A 17921-nucleotide genomic window follows, 5' to 3' on the forward strand; every position below is an offset into this window, starting at 1 on the left:
TCTGTGGGGGGCAGGGCTCAGCAAAGGCACCATGGCCTCTGCCAGCACTCTGTCTGAGAGAAAGCTGCCCCTCCAGCCCTCACTCTGAAGTGAGACAATTCAGTCAAATTTCAGGCTTTGGTTTTACCATCACCTTTTAGCTGAGCTTGGGGGAGGGTGAGCCTGGTGCGGGGGGACCCCACTCAGAGCACAAGCCCTCCTCAACTGTCCTTGGCCATCTTCCACGGAGCAAAGCAGAACCACTAATACCTGAAGGTACTTTCCGTACCTCAGAATTTAAAGGGAATCTCTTTGAACTTTAAGGGAAATAGATCATGGATTCTACTTCCTGGCACTAAAAGAGTGAATAACTAAATTTCTGGGGCAATGGCTCTATTCTCTTCTTCATTTACATTGGTTCACTGTATGCAGACACTCTAAAGCTCCACATACTTGAGCCTAATAAACATCCAGTACCTCATGGGAATCCTGACAAATAACCTTATGTCAAGTGTCTCAAGAAATATCTTGGTAGTTATCTCAGTGGATTTGCCAATTTGGGAAAGTTTCTAAGAAATGCTTGCAAATCAAATGGTTATGCTTCACGAGCATAGTGGTGAAATCGGCAGATGTAGGAGAGGCCATTCCAGAGAGAAAAAAAGCATGTGCAAGAACTAGGCCTTGCCTGACCGGGCGGTGGTGCAGTGGATAGAGCATCGGACTGGGATGCGGAGGACCCAGGTTCGAGACCCCGAGGTTGCCAGCTTGAGTGAGGGCTCATCTGGTTTGAACAAAAGCTCACCAGTTTGGACCCAAGGTCGCTGGCTCCAGCAAGGGGTTACTCGGTCTACTGAAGGCCCGCGGTCAAGGCATGTATGAGAAAGCAATCAATGAACAATTAAGGTGTCACAACGAAAAACTAATGATTGATGCTTCTCATCTATCCATTCCTGTCTTTTTGTCCCTGTCTATCCCTCTCTCTGACTCTCTGTATCTATAAAAAAAAAAAAAAAAAAAGAGAACTAGACCATGGTATGATGAATCTGGGGGAAAAGGAGCATTCCTTTTTCTCTTTTCTCTTCTCTCAGATAAACTTCATTCCTGGAGGTAGCTACAAGACTCTTCCTCTCTGATGCCTTTCGCCCCCATTCCGCCTCCAGGGAAAGAAAGACTGACACTAAGAGTATCCCTGACAGACTAATAATTTGGTGCTTCTTCAAAACAATACACTTAAAATATTTATTTAACATTTTAGGTAGGGTTGGGGAGAAACCAATATTTTTATTATCATTTAAAGACTTTATTCTATTCCATTTTTAGAGAGGAGAGAGAGAGGCAGAGAGAGAGAGAGAAAGAGAGAGAAGGGGGAGGAGCAGGAAGCATCAACTCCCATATGTGCCTTGACCAGGCAAGCCCAGGGTTTCGAACCAGCGACCTCAGCGTTCCAGGTCAATGCTTTATCCACTGCGCCACCACAGCTCAGGCTTTATTATCATTTAAAAAAGGTAGTTCAACCACTCCTACTGGCTGAAGTTGAGTCAGGGTTCTGGAAAAAAGGTATCTTATTTTTCTGTAATTCTTATTCTCATTTATATTTTCTTTTGCAATTTACTAGATCTGACTACTTGGGAGATATACCAAAGAATTTAAAATTTAGGCTTTGTTCAACAGTTTGAAATTCATTCCAGAAAAAACAGCTTGGCTGTATGCATGATTTGATTTCAGAATTTCAGTTGACTTCATCTGCAGCTGTTCATGGCAAAACTAATCAACAGGCATAGGTCAGCTCTAGAGAGAAGGTTTTTATTATTTTGTTCTTTAAAATGTCTAAGTGAAAGCATTGTCTTCTTTGGTAGAAGCAAAACCAAATGATCTTCACCAGGAAGGTAAGGAATTTTAGACAGAAACCTTAGTTAACTAGCACATTTCTGGTTTTTGTGGCCTTCCATATGTGTTGGTGTCTGGGACAGATACTGTTAGTATAGGCAGCTAGGAGTGACAAAAAAGAGGGGAGCTAGACTGTCTGGGCCTGATTGAGTCTGGAAGTTACACTTAAACTTAAATCTGGAAGTTACAGCTTCTGACACCCCAGGGGATAGCCAAATCCCACCAAGGGGATTAACATCCCTCCATTCCTCATCTCCCTATCCCAGTCTAGGCAGGAAGGACTGGCTTGTACCTCAAGGTACAATCAGTTCACTCACAGGGTTATGGAGGGAAGGAATAAACAATAAATGGGAAATTTCTCTGCTGTGCATATGCATAGTAGAAGCCAAAGTTGTATAGGGCAGTAATTTTCAACCTTTTTTGAGCCACGGCACATTTTTTACATTTACAAAATCCTGGGGCACACCACCTACCAAAATGACACAAAATGACACTCTAACACAGTACATATTATACATACAGTTAATAATATAGTTTCTAAATGTATTTATACTTACTTAGTGTGAAACCTGGGCCTGTTTCGATGAACACAAAAGGGATATCCTGGCAGGAATGGTAGAAAGACACACACGAAGCTCTTCCTCAACAGTTCTCAGTCTCTCTCTGTTTTTAGTTTTTATTGCAGTCAAGCTTGAGAAGCTCAGCTCAGATAGATATGTGGTTGAAAACGGGAGCAATGTCAAAATAGCTTTGTTGGCCAGGTTGGGGAAGTCCTTGGCAACAGATAACCAAAAACTGTCCAACGGAAGATCAGCAAACTTTAGCTAAACCACGATCTTGTTTCAGTTCAATGAGTTCCTCTTGCTCCTTTAAAGTCATGTCCTTTCCAGCAACGGATACTGAGCTGTATGGGTCCCTAACCCAGTCAAGGCATTCTGTGAAGGCTGAAGAGAAATAAAATGACAACATCTTCTCAAGAGTTTTCAAATGTCTGCCAATCACCTCGCACATTGCAGCAGTGTTGCCATCATGCTGGTTCTCGGTGAGCGGGAAAATCTCAAGGTTGCCACACTGCACATGTTGTTGCCAGAGCTGTACCTTTAAATGGAATCCGTTCATTTTATCAGTGCTTATAAGCAGGTTTTTATTTCGGCCTTGCATCCGTGTGTTCAGTTCATTCAGATAATGAAATATATCAGCCAGGTGTGCCAGCTTTGCACACCACTCATCACTTGCAAGCAGCTTTGAGTAATCGGACCTCTCGTTTGTCAGAAATACTTTAAGTTCCTCTCGCAACTCATACACACGGGCCAGCACTTTGCCGAGCAACAGCCACTGGACCTCCATGTGGAGCAATAAGATTTTATGTTCCGCTCCCATTTCTTTACACAAAGACGCAAATAAGCAACATCTCAAAGGTCGCGTCTTCACAAAGTTCACTATGCTCACAACATCATCCAACACAGGAGCTAGATCTGCTGGTAAGGTCTTTGTAACGAGGGCCTCACGGTGCAAAAAAACAGTGCGTAACAATAACATCTGGGTTTCTTTCTTTGACCCTATTTATGAAGCCTTTGATGCGCCCAACCATGGCTGCGGCTCCATCAGTGCAGTACCTGTGCAGTTTTCCCATGTAAGCCCGCTTTTATCAAGATATTCCGACGTGACCCGAAATATTTCCTTTCCTGTTGATTTTTCTGGCAGTGCCTTGCAAAATAGGAAGTTTTCTCTAATGGCTTCTCCATCCACAAAACGCACGTTGGCCAAGAGCTGACAATGTCCACTAATATCCGTCGACTCATCAAGTTGCAAGGCAAATTTCTTACTGATGCGCACCTTTTCCAAAACAACAGTTTCAATGTCTGCAGACATGTCATCAATACGTCTGGCAATTGTGTTATCTGAGAGAGGCACTTTAGCTATCTCTTTGGCCGTGGTAGGGCCAAGCATCTCATTTACAATGGCTTTACAAGCTGGCAGTATTAATGTTTCTGCCACAGTGTGGGACTTTTTTGATTTAGCTACGAGTTCAGCAACAAGGTAGCTAGCTTTGAGGGCTCTCTCCTTTACCTTTGTGGTTTTTCTCAAAAAAGTTGCCCATTTCTCATTGTTTGTACGTAAGCGTACAAAATAGTCCATCGGCTTGTTTTGAACGGAAGGGTGTTTTGTTTGGAGATGGCATTTAAGCTTGCTTGGCACCATGGCGCTATTGGATAGCTTCTCACCACACACCAACCAAGCACAGTGGAGTCAGTGCTGTCTCATCCCCGGTGAAAGTAAATCCAAATGAAAGATAGCTTTCACTGTATTGCCTCGAGCTCTCCGTCTTGTCTTTTTTCTTTTGTCGACCACTCATACTCGGGCCTTCATCTGGGTCAGAATTTTGTCCAGGGCCCTGTTCAGCATTTGCATTTTCCCTTCTCAAAAACTTCTCCATCGGCCCTGGCCGGTTGGCTCAGTGGTAGAGCATCGGCCTGGCGTGCAGAAGTCCCGGGTTCGATTCCCGGCCAGGGCACACAGGAGAAGCGCCCATCTGCTTCTCCACCCCTCCCCCTCTCCTTCCTCTCTGTCTCTCTCTTCCCCTCCCACAGTCGAGGCTCCATTGGAGCAAAGATGGCCCGGGCACTGGGGATGGCTCCTTGGCCTCTGCCCCAGGCGCTAGAGTGGCTCTGGTCGCAACAGAACCACACCCCGGAGGGGCAGAGCATCGCCCCCTGGTGGGCATGCCGGGTGGATCCCGGTTGGGCACATGCGGGAGTCTGTCTGACTGTCTCTCCCCGTTTCCAGCTTCAGAAAAATACAAAAAATAAAACAAAACAAAACAAAAAAACTTCTCCATCACTGTCACCTGCTCGTCTTGCTGAGATCCCAAACTGTCACAAGAGTGAAATATGCCTGGCAGAGGTCCTTTAAATAAATTACATTTATTAAAAAAAAAAGTTAAATAAAAAAGGATAACCCCCTCATATATACAGTCCCATATAACATCCCTCATATATACAGTCCCACGTAACCTCCCCTTATAAATACAGTCTCATGTAACATCCCCTCATATACAGTCCCACGTAACATCCCCTCATATATACAGTCCCACGTAACATCCCCTCATATACAGTCCCATGTAACCTCATATATACAGTCCCATGTAACCCCTCATATACAGTCCCATGTAACCTTATATATACAGTCCCATGTATCCCCTCATATATACAGTCCCATGTATCCCCTCATATATACAGTCCCATGTAACCTCATATATACAGTCCCATGTAACCCCTCATATATACAGTCCCATGTAACCTCATATATACAGTCCCATGTAACCTCATATATACAGTCCCATGTAACCCCTCATATATATAGTCCCATGTATCCCCTCATATATACAGTCCCGCTAATAGATACTGGAGCTTTCATCAAGGTTGTGGGTTCAAATCAATTTGGCAAATACTCTCTCTATATAGAGACTGGACAAAATCAATTTTAGAAAATGTTGGGTACTTGTGTAACATCATAAGTCCTCAGAGCATCTCTACTGTCAGATTGAGAAGTTTGCTTTCTAGGTAAGGATTCTGATAAATACTAGAGTTCTCCCTGAGGTTGTGGGTTCAAATCACATGGTCAGCTGGGTGCAGGGGTCTTGGTTCTGTCTGTTTTAATGGTGTATATAGAGATTTGAGCTCTTTAAGAAGATGACCCTTCAGGAGGCCATATACAATATAGATAACATTGTGATGCATTGTATATCACCCTCTGTGGGGGCCTCTTTTAAAAAGGAAAAGGTCAAATATCTATATACACCATCAGGATAGACATAACCAGCTGAGGCTGAGGCTTCATCTAGTGGTGGCAACATTTACCTCCAGTCCTGACCAGGATTAGAAATCAGGACCATGGGGAGGAGTAGCAGCTTCAACTACTCGCCGTGGCCACACAATGACAAGTGCACTGCAGCCTGAGCGGGGACCTTCCTGGGTGTGGATGAGAGGCGGCCTACTATTGGTTCATCGCTAGTAGTCGGGGAATCCTAGAAGGTGATTGGTCAGTGAGCATTCCCTGTGCCTCCACTCTTCCTGTCGCTGATAGCTGGAGGGATTGTGAGGGGAATTTTATGTTTGGATGGAGGCAGCTGGCGGCAGGCCAGATAAATAGCCTCCGCGGGCCTTATCCGGCACGCGGGCCATAGTTTGGGGACCCATGTTTAATTTCCCCACAGCACACCTGACCATGTCTCCATGGCCACGGCACACTGGTTGAAAAACACTGGTATAGGGGGAGGCATACACTGTAGGATCCAAAATGGTGACATAAAGGGGTGGAGTCTAGCTGGGAAAACCTGGGAAAAAGACAGGGTTGGATATGAGGAGGACCCACCACAGGCCCTGAAAGATCAGGAAAGAGATGGGTTAGTTTGAAAGAAAGCTTACCCCTTCTCAAGGTAATATCATCAAAGCTTAACCAGGACCCCCTTGGTAGCATGCGTTCTTTCGTGTGTTCATATGCTCTCTCTCTTGCAGCTGTGCAGGCCCAAGCTTGAATGATCCCCAGACACAGGCCTGGGTGCCACTGTGCAGTGCTGGCTGGAGGACAGCTGATAACAGAGACTAAGCTAGCTGGATGGGGACAGAGTCTGAATTGGACTAAGCTTTGCAATGGACTAAATTGAACTATGGTAGCTTCAGATGCCCTTCCAGTGCCAGGCAATGACACAACATTTCTGAACCCTAGTTCTTCTTCTGAACTTGGTGAAGACAAGGCTGGACTTTTTCAGCAGCAGTACAGAGCTAAGCCGCCTGGTTGTGGATGAGACACTGGGCATAAGTCCTCTATTTTTACTTTAATAAGTCTTACCACTACACCTCATCCTCCCATATGTGGATCTCCAAAATGCTTTACTCTTGAGTCTGTGGAAGAGCCCTATTTCCACCAGCAACAGTACCTGGATTTCTCATTCCTTAATATAGCTGTGTCCCTCAAATAAACAGAACCGTGTGCTCTCTCTGGCCTTCCACAGCCTTCTACTAGAGATAATAGTGTAATTGTTTTTGCGTCTTTGTCCTCTACTAAACTATGAGCTTGTTTAGGTCAGAGACCATATTGTTTTCATGATGCCTATTGAGCCCTCAATAAATGAATGAATAAATGTCATGGGCACCTAGAAAAGGTCAACTGTGACTAGGCCTGCATGGGGACGTCAATGAAGAATCTGATATCTCACTGGGGAAAGCCTTCTATATGATGGTCAGAAACCCTGAGCAATATTTTTTTTAGACTTTATTGATTTTGAGAGAGAGGGGAGAGAGAGAAAGAGAGGGAGAGGGAGAAAGAGAAAGGAGAAGAGGGAAGCATCTACTCGTAGTTGCTGCTTTCTGTATGTGCCTTGACTAGGCAAGCCCAGGGATTCAAACTGGCAACCTCAGTGTTCCAGGTCAACACTTGATCCACTTTACCACTACAGGTCAGACCTGAACAATCTTAAGTTGCCCAAAATTCAAAGAATTTAGTCACACGTTGGCTGTTTTGTGTATAGTCCACACCAAACACTCATCATTTCTAATTTGATACAAAGCAGAAATAATTGTAATCCAGGTACTGACTTAGGATATTTACACATATTTCCTTATTTTTCTTTTTTAAGTGCGAGGGGAGGGAGACATTGAGACAGACTCCCACATGCACCCCGACCAGGATCCAACCTATGGGTGATGCTCTGCCCATCTAGGGCCATTACTCAGCAACTGATCTATTATTAGCACCTAAGGCAGAGGCTCCATGGAGCCATCCTCAGCACCCAGAGCCAACTTGCTTGAACCAACTGAGCCATGGCTGCGGGAGGGGAATAGAAAGAGAGAAGGAGGAAGGGGAGAGTTGGAGAAGCAGATGGTTGCTTCTCTTGTGTGCTCTGACAGGGAATCAAAGCCAGGACAGCCACATGCTGGGCTGACGTTCTACCACTGAGCCAACTGGCCACAGCCACATATATTTCTTATTAAATTATAAAACCCCTAAATGGTAGATGTTATTAGCCTCTATTTTATAAACAGCTGAATTTATAAAGGCTAATTAAATCCATGATCACTGAGCCAGGAAGAAGTGGAATGGGCCTTTGAATCCACCTATGCCTTCTCCTTACCCCATACCTCCTGTTATAGTTGCACACTATACATCTCACTATGGAGCTGTAAGGGACAAGGGATACTTGAGCCTTCTATTCATTAGAATTTTTATATGATATTCAAGAAACCAGAGACTAATCCTCCCCAGTCTCAGCCCTGAAATGGAAATACAGTAATATAAAAATGTATCTTGATTTCCCTCCAAGGAGTCTCTCCCTCTTATCCATATAGTGAGCATTAACAATTAATGGGAAGTGCTTTCCAAACTATATAACATTGTTCTTAATATTTATGATGCCCATGAAACACACAAACATCTGTTCTGTAGAGCTATAGCTATTAAAGCATACTTACGTGCCACGATCTCTCTTACACATAAATGAGTCAAACCTTTAAGCAGTTGCCCCTCTGGAGATATCTAAATAGCAAGGATTCCAAGAAGATGGGAGGAAGACAATTTTAGACTTGACTCGTCTTAAGGAATATTAGTTCATTTTATTATGACCAAAAGCACACGGTAATTTTTAAATAGGATTAAGTTATGTTTAAATATTTAGGATGATCTTTCATATTGGGGATGACTACAGTGCACTCCTAAAAGTGAAGTTAAGGTTTCCCTCTGAGAAATAAAATTTGAAAAAACTCAAAAGTCCTTTTGATGAATGAGATCATCCATCAGCTGGGAAGACCCATCAGAGAAATCCGATGTTAAAAGAAGACTGAAGAAGAATTGAGCACACCCCAAATCCAATCAAGGTGGCCTGTGAGTGCCCTCAGGGAGAGAAGGCCTGAATTGAGGTAATTAGTACTGGAGGTAATTACTCTGTTTTAAAGAGAGTATATTAATGAAAGAGAGTGGTCAGTTTGGTTCTCTGATAGCAGAGTTGAGTTAGGGGGCCCAATATCTTCACCAATACTGTCTGACTATAGCAATAGCCATATATATATATATATATATATATATATATATATATATATATATATATATATGGGTGTGTGTGTGTGTGTGTGTGTGTATATATATACATATATATATACATTCTTCTTACATAATATCTTGCACTTATCTCTGTCATTGTATTTACTATTGCATTTACCACCCTGCGTTATAATGATCTGTTTATATGTTCATTATAATTATCCCACTTGACATCTATAACTTCATGATTTTTCTCTCTTTTATTTACTATTATATTCTTGGTGCAAAGAAAAGTGCCTGACAAATGGTAGGTGCTGAAGAAATATTCATTCAAATAAAATATAGGGTTGGGGACACTGGGCAGGAACAGGGGTGTTAGTCGATTACTTGATTGAAGAAAACAAGGCAGCTGGACCCTGACTCTTGGCCTCTTGCCTTCCTCTCCGAACATGAGCTTCAGCCCCCACACCACCTGTATATATATATACAGGAGCCATATATATATGTGTGTGTATATGAGCCATATATATATATATATGTGTGTACTCGCACAATTTAATTAAGCAAAGTGAGGATGAGACGTTAAATGTCAATCACAAACAAGTACTGCCCCCCAGTCTTTCCCAGCTAACACTTCTTCAGATTACAGCCAACACAAGATTAACATTAACAGCTACAGCAACAACAACAGGAACTAACAATTGCTGAGCACTTATCAAATGTCAGGCATACTTCTAAAGCTTTGTATTAATTCCCCATTGAGTCTTCAAAGCAGCCCCAGGAGGTAAAAGAAGAACCTGATGCACACAGACATTCTGTAATATGTGCTAGGCCATATACTAATGAGTGGTGGAGCCCAAATACTAACCTTGCTGGGCTGTTGGCATTCTGAATGACTCTGAGGGTGGGAGACAAGGGGGAACAATACAAATATATTTAAGTGAGATGTTCAAGCAGGGGTTCTTTTGTTCTTTTGTTTGCAAGATACAAAACTGCGCTGAAACGATTTTAAATAAAATGTTGGGGAAGGCTCACCAAACTCCAAGTAAGGCATTCTTCTCGCATAATATCTTGCACTTATCTCTGTCATTGTATTTACTATTGCATTTACCACCCTGCGTTATAATGATCTGTTTATATGTTCATTATAATTATCCCACTTGACATCTATAACTTCATGATTTTTCTCTCTTTTATTTACTATTATATTCTTGGTGCAAAGAAAAGTGCCTGACAAATGGTAGGTGCTGAAGAAATATTCATTCAAATAAAAAATAGGGTTGGGGACACTAGGCAGGAACAGGGATGTTAGTCGATTACTTGATTGAAGAAAACAAGGCAGCTGGAACCTGACTCTTGACCTCTTGCCTTCCTCTCTGAACATGAGCTTCAGCCTCCACACCACCTTCTCCACCAACTACCCGACCCTGGGCTCCTTGCAGTTGCCCAGCCGCCAGGCTGGCCGGCCAGCAGTACCAGCCAGCATCAACGCAGGCGCTGTGGATCTTGGATCTTGGGCTCCTGGATCTCTGTGTCTTGCTCTACCAGTGTGGAGCAGCTGGAGCAACTGAGGCAACTGGGGGTCCAGAGGTCTGGCTGCAGGGATGGATGGGGGTCTGGTGGGCATAATGGGCATCCAGAACAAGAAGGAGACTATACACTACCTGAGTGACTGCCCGCCCTCTTGCCTGGAGAGAGTGAGGAGCCTCGAGGCTGATAATTGGGGACTGTAGAGCAATATCTGGGAACAGCTGGAGAGGAAGGGACCCCAGGTCAGAGACAGGGCACACTACTTCAAGACCATTGAAGACCTGAGGGCTCAGATCCTTACTAGTTCTCTAGGCAATGCCCACATTGTTATGGAGATTGGCAGTGCCCATTTTGCTGCTCATGAGTTTAGAGTCGAGTATGACAGGGAGCTGACCATGCGCCAGTCTGTGGAGGGTGACATCAGTGGGCTCCAGAAGGTCATTGATTACACCAGTATCACTTGGCTGCAGCTGGAGACAGAGATCGAGGCTCTCAAGGAGAAGCTGCTCTTCATGAAGAAGAACGATGAGGAGGAAATAACTGGTTTACAAAGCCAGATTGCCAACTCTGGATTGACTGTGGAGTTGGATGCCCCCAAATCTCAGGATCTCGGGGCACTCAGGCCCAGTATGATGAGCTGGCTTGGAAAAACTGAGAGGGGAGAGAGAAGTACTGGCCCCAGTAGACTGAGGACAACACCAGATGGTCACCTCACATACTGCTGTGATGGGAGCTGCTGAGATGAGACGGAGCTGAGAGGTATGGTTCAGTCCTTGGACACTGACCTGGATTCAATGAGAAATCTGAAGGCAACTTTGAAGACCAGCCGGAGGGAGGTAGATACACGCTATGGCATGCAGATGGAACAGCTCAACAGATCCTGCTGCACCTGGAGTCAGAGCTGGCCCAGACCCAGGGAAGAGGGGTAGTGCCAGGCCAAGTAGTGTGAGGCCCTGCTGAACATCAAGGTCAAGCTGGAGGCTGAGATTGCCACCTATCACCACCTGCTGGAAGAAAGATAGCTCTTTGATCTTGGTGGTGCCCTGTACAATAGCAACTCCATGCAACCCATCCAGAAGACTACCACCAGCAGGACTGTGAATGGCATAGTGATGTCTGGGCTCAGTGACATCAAAGTTCTGAGGCATTAAAACAGTAGAAAAGGGGCACCCCTTGGGGAGAAGAAAGCCAATAAAAAATTCAGAGGTCTTTGAGGAAAAAAAAAAGTGAATCAGACTTCACGAGAATGGAAAATTCAGGAACAGAGCTTACTCCCCTATCCTGCATTCTTCCCATGATATCTTGCTTCTGCACTTTTTTTGCATAAATATTGCATGTTTCTTTTTTTTCAAACAGGCTTCTTTGCTTACTTTTTTTTGTGACAGAGTCAGACAGAGGGACAGATAGGTACAGACAGACAGGAAGGGAGAGAGATGAGAAGTATCAATTCTTCGTTGCAGCACCTTAGTTGTTCATTGATTGCTTTCTCATATGTGTCTTCACCGTGGGGCTACAGCAGACTGAGTGACCCCTTGCTCGAGCCAGCGACCTTGGGCTCAAGCTGGTGAGCCTTGCTCAAACCAAATGAGCCTGCACTCAACCTGGAGACCTTGGGGTCTTGACCTGGGTCTTCTGCATCCCAGTGCGATGCTCTATCCACTGTGCCACCACCTGGTCAGGTGCTTCTTTGCTTACTTACAGCTTTAGCTCCCTCATAGTTTTTGCTTTTGTGAAACTTCGGATAGTCTTTGTGCCAACTCTAGTTGACCTTCTAGTTCTGGAGCTACCTACAGACTCAGTTTTTCAAAAGAAAGGTTCCATTTCAGCTCCTGTCAGGAGTTCTCCAATTGTTCAATAGGCTGTGGCTGGAGAGTTACTTGACAAAAATGGCTGTGCAGGCTTGCCCTTTTGTTAAGGAGGAGCTTTCACAGAAAGGATGGTGGCTTGGGTTTGTGCCCCCAAAGTAGGTCTCCTACAGATGTCACACTGATGTTTCCTTTTGAAATCTAGACAGTTTTCAAAACCACCAAGGACTATATTCTAAATTACATAGAAAATTTATAGTCATACATTTTCTGTATTTTAACAAGGACTTTCTGTGGACTGCCATTTTCCAGTTGCTTGCATTTTCAGTGTGTTCTTTGATTGCTTAAAATACAGACATCTTTTCTTTCCTAACACGCAATGAAATGTTCTATTTTGATATGGTATGTGTTAGTCATAGTGTTTGCATTTTCATTATGATATCAAGAAGTTAATCTGTTCCACTCATTTTAACTAGTGTAGTTAAGGGCTTTTGATGGTTTCTTGTGATAATTGCATTATGATTTTCACCCTTTTATGTTTTGGACTACATAATTTCTGGAGCGTTTAGAGAATTGCCTGAAATTTTACTTGTAATTCTTGATATAATATGGATGCCAAGACGCCCTACATTGCCCTTAATTTACAAATTCTGAAAGATCACTTCTAAGTCAGTTGTTTGAAACTGAAATGCATTCACCTAGTGGTCCCCAAGAGATTATTTAACCTATAATATATTCACTCAGTTATTTCATTAAGAGCCACTGTTTGGCACTGTGTTAAAAACTGTGTTTACGGGCCCTGGCCGGTTGGCTCAGCGGTAGAGCGTCGAGCCTGGTGTGCGGGGGACCCGGGTTTGATTCCCGGCCAGGGCACACAGGAGAAGCGCCCATTTGCTTCTCCACCCCCCCTCCTTCCTCTCTGTCTCTCTCTTCCCCTCCCGCAGCCAAGGCTCCATTGGAGCAAAGATGGCCCGGGCGCTGGGGATGGCTCCTTGGCCTCTGCCCCAGGCGCTAGAGTGGCTCTGGTCGCGGCAGAGCAACGCCCCGGAGGGGCAGAGCATCGCCCCCTGGTGGGCAGAGCATCGCCCCTGGTGGGCGTGCTGGGTGGATCCCGGTCGGGCACATGCTGGAGTCTGTCTGACTGTCTCTCCCCGTTTCCAGCTTCAGAAAAATAAAAAAAAAAACCCAAAAACAAACAAACAAACAAAAAAACTGTGTTTACGCCCTGGCCGGTTGGCTCAGCGGTAAAGCGTCGGCCTGGCGTGCAGGAGTCCCAGGTTCGATTCCCAGCCAGGGCACATAGGAGACGCACCCATCTGCTTCTCCACCCCTCCCTGGTGGGCGTGCCGGGTGGATCCCGGTCGGGCGCATGCAGGAGTCTGACTGCCTCCCCGTTTCCAGCTTCGGAAAAAAAAAAAATGTGTTTACAACATGAATAAAACAGGTATACCCTAGTCCCTGTCCTAGTCTATGGAAGGAACACAAATAGGCAGTTACATTGGGGCTAATAGTGATAGTTGACCCTGGCTGCTCTGTGCATGGTGGGTTCTCCAAAAATATTCACAGGATGCATGACTCAATAGGTTAAAAATGAATAATTTACATTATTTCATTTAATCTTTATACTTCTCTGAGGACTTAACCTTTTAAAATCTCTAATCCTAACTAACTGGTTAGTAATTCCATTAGGAAAGATTTATGGATATATTTTTAATTTCTTTTATTATTTATTTACTGATTTTTTTTTAGAGAGACCGAGAGAGGAAAGGAGTTAAGAGAGAGAGAGAAGGAAGCACTCATTTGTTGTTTCACTTAGTTGTGCGCTCATTGGTAGCTTCCCGTATGTGTCCTGACTGGGGATCGAACCTGCAACCTTGGTGTTTCGGGACAACACTCTAGTCTGACTGAACTAACTGGCCAGGGCACATTTTTAAACTTTTTATTGTCACGTAAAATAGAGAGATGTATGCATATATCAAATCCAACTCGATGTATATTCACACCTAATCAAGAAACAAACTTCACCAGTATCCCAGGATTTTCCTTATGCCTTTCACAGTCACCACACCCTCAAAGATAAAAGGTATTATTTACAAATTAAAAGAAGTCCTGGCCTGTGGTGGCGCAGTGAAAAAACCTTTGACCTGGAACACTGAGGTTGCCAGTTCAATACCTTGGGCTTGCCTGGTCAAGGCATATATGGGAATTTGATGCTTCCTGCTTCTCTCTCTCTCTCTCTCTCCCCTCTCTAAAATGAATAAGTAAAAATCTTTTACAAATTAATTAATTAATTAATTAAAATAGGTTGGCTAGCAGTAATTTAATAATGTATTAGAGAAGAAGATAAATTCTAAGTTGTCAATTTAGGATTTGACAAGCTGGCAACCCTGCACTCAAGCTGGCAACCTTGGAATTTCAAACCTGGGACACTGAGATCCCAGGTCTATGCTCTATCCATTGCGCCACCACTGGTTGGGCTTGAGGCCATGAGGTTTCTGAGAGAAGCTGGTCTTTAGGCTCAGTACATCAATGCTCCCAATAATATAGGAGTTCTGTTAGTAAGGAAGAAGGTGGGAATACATTTGGGCTAAGCAGCTAGCAGTGTGTGCTATCGTTTTGTTGATTTTCATTATTATCATTTACCATACATCCCATTGTCTAATAAAATTTTTATTCCTAGGAAGATGAAAAAATGGAAACTTTGGTGTCTTGTGTGAGGAACTGAGAGATGAGAGTTCAAAGAAAGGTGTCATGTATAAGCAAGTGAGAGGTGAGAAAAAGTTCATTACTATACAAAGTGATCTAGTCAGATTAGATTTCCTGCTGTAGGCCATGGAAAGAACTGGCAAACCTCTCTAAGGCCAAGAGGCTCGGGTAGATTGCAGCAGCTATACCTCCCCTCTGAGCCATAGTAGAAACCTTTCTCTAAAAAGCTGTGTGTGTGTGTGTGTGCATGTGCACGTGCACGCGTGCACACACGTGTGTTTTAGGAACTGGCTAGAAAAATTCAAATAGATAGTATTAATTCCTCACAGGTATATTTTCTTCTTTCAAGTTTAGTACTTTGAAATCAACAAATGGGTAAATGTTATATTAGAACCTGGTTTATTATATGGATTTGTATCTAGAACAAGTTAGGTTTGACCTCCCACAAGAAAAACCACTCACATAAAAAAGGCTAGTGCACTATGATTATAAAGCAAGTGCTACGATTGTCTCCCCTTTCCGCTGTTATTAATGTTGGGTTCAGTTCCAATAAAAACCCACCCTAAGGCTGGGTGAAACTGGCAGCAAGTTGTACTTTGAGGCCTTCCTGCCTATCACTTTTGAACAGGTGAAATCTGATTAGAGTGAGCATCTGGATCAGCAGAGCTAAGAATGTGAACATCAGAAAGAGCAGGAGTTAGAAAAGGAGATCAGCCAGTGCCAAAAGGGCATGTCTCTAAAGGAGGATCATCTGGGTCTAACGAGGAGATGGGCACGGAAGCAGCTGTGAGAGACGAGGACCCGTGTATAGGGAAAGCCTGGAGAAGGGGAGCAGAGGGACAGAGGGAGGTTCCCAAGAAGGCAAGGGAGTTGCAGTGAGCACATACAAGGTCCCAAGCTTCAGGGGAATGGCAGTTGTAGTGGAGCAAGGGCCAAGGGATTGATTCAGTGAACAGTATTGGGCACCTGCTGTGCTAAAGGCACTGTGCCAGGTGCTGTGGGGGACACAGATTTTAGACCCTGCCCAAAGAGTGCTGATGGCCACCAACCTATCAAGGGAGGTAAAGCATGTGCTTAAACTATGTGACAGTTTCAGGGTGGTCGATGCGGTGAAATAAGGGTGAATAATATGTTCCAGAAATTCAGGGGAGGAGGACAGTCCAGCTGCAAGAAAGATGACAGTAAGGTGAGGTAGGGAGAGGGGACTGTGGAGGGTTTAAGGACATATCATTTGAGTTAGATTGTGAAGGAATAGGGGTCCTACAGGTAAGAAGAATAGAGTTTGGGGCCCTGGTTGAATAAGTCAGTTGGTTAGAACAGTTTTCCAACATGCCAAGACTGCAGGTTTGATGTAGGAATCAATCAGTGATGCATAAATGAGTGGAACAATAAATCAATGTTTCTCTCTCTCCCTTCCTCTCTCTCTAAAATCAATAAATAAAATTTTAGAAAAGAACAGAGTTTTGGGCAACAGGGGGCAAGTGGGTCTTAAGAAACACAAGATAGCTCTGAAGAAGGTGGAGCTAAGAGGCAAGGCAGGATGACAAATTTTCATTTTCCTACAGAGCGTAGGTAGGTACCTGGGACCTCATAATGGAGAATCTGCTCTAGGGAATAGCTTCAGAAGGAAGAGCCAGGAAAACACCTGCTCTCTCACTCAGTCTAGAGTTTCTGCTTCTGATTTCTCTGACATCCCTCGACATTGCCATCCTCATCTGCTGCCTTCATCATAAGAGACTTAGGGACACTCTACTCTGTAACCTTTCAGCCTAGGTATGGTGGCTAAAGATGCAGCAGGAGAGGTAGAGTATATTAGAGGACGGGTGAAGAGAAGAGACAGAGACAGAGAGAATGATTGCAACAGTTCTCCCTTTACAGCAAGCTTGGTGGATTTATTGACAAGATTTTCTTGACTTGTACCTTTGAACTCCTTCCTGAAAGAGTCATTTTCTTTAAGGCAGTGGCAGAATACACATTCTTCTCAGGTGCACACGAAGTGTTCTTCAGCATAGATAATATGGCCACAAAACAAATCTTAACAAATTTAAGAAGACTGAAATCATATCAAATATATTTTCTGACAACTGTATGAAACTATATAGAAATCAATAACAGGAAGAAAATTGGAAAATTCACAAATAGTACAAATTAAAAAACATACTTCTGAACAACTAATGGATCAAAAAAGAAATCAAATGAAAATCAAAAGGTGTCTTGAGACAAATGAAAATAAAAACATTACATACCAAAACTTAAGGTATGCAGCGAAAACAGTTCTGAGAGGGAAGTCCATAACCATAAATGCTTACATTAAAAAAAAAAAAGAGGGAGAAAGATCTCAAACAACCTTTCTGATTTCAAACTATATTACAAAGATATAGTATGGGACTGAAAAACAAAAAACAAAAAACCAGACACATAGATCAATGGTACAGAATTGAGAGCTCAGAAATAAAGCCAGGCATATGGGGTCAACTATACAGGGTGCCAAGATTACACACTGAGGAAATTTCTTCAGTAAACTGTGTGAAAACAGCCTGACCAGGCGGTGGCGCAGTGGATAGAGCATTGGACTGGGATGAGAAAGACCCAGGTTCGAAACCCCGAGGTCGCCAGATTGAGCGTGGGCTCATCTGGTTTGAGCAAAAGCTCACCAGCTTGAACCCAAGGTCACTGGCTCCAGCAAGGGGTTACTTGGTCTGCTGAAGGCCCGCGGTCAAGGCACATATGAGAAAGCAATCATTGAACAACTCAGGTGTTGCAATGCACAAGGAAAAACTAATGATTGATGTTTCTCATCTCTTTGTTTCTGTCTGTCTGTCCCTATCTATCCCTCTCTCTGACTATGTCTCTGTAAAAAAAAAAAAAAAAAAAAAAAAAGGAAAAAAATGGAAACTGTGTGAAAACTGAATATCTACATGCAAACGAGTGAAGAAAACATGAGGGGGAAGCTCCCTGACATTGGTCTTAGTAATTGGG

General features: G+C 43.6%; 1 pseudogene; it reads left to right on the plus strand.

Annotated features, from left to right (window-relative positions):
- The first annotated feature begins 10283 nt into the window (after nucleotides 1-10283).
- Nucleotides 10284-11582, plus strand: LOC136393594 (keratin, type I cytoskeletal 18 pseudogene; annotated as a pseudogene).
- The last annotated feature ends 6339 nt before the right edge of the window (nucleotides 11583-17921 follow it).

This window comes from Saccopteryx leptura, chromosome 2 (assembly GCF_036850995.1).
Source record: "Saccopteryx leptura isolate mSacLep1 chromosome 2, mSacLep1_pri_phased_curated, whole genome shotgun sequence".
Classification (NCBI taxonomy): Eukaryota; Metazoa; Chordata; class Mammalia; order Chiroptera; family Emballonuridae; genus Saccopteryx; species Saccopteryx leptura.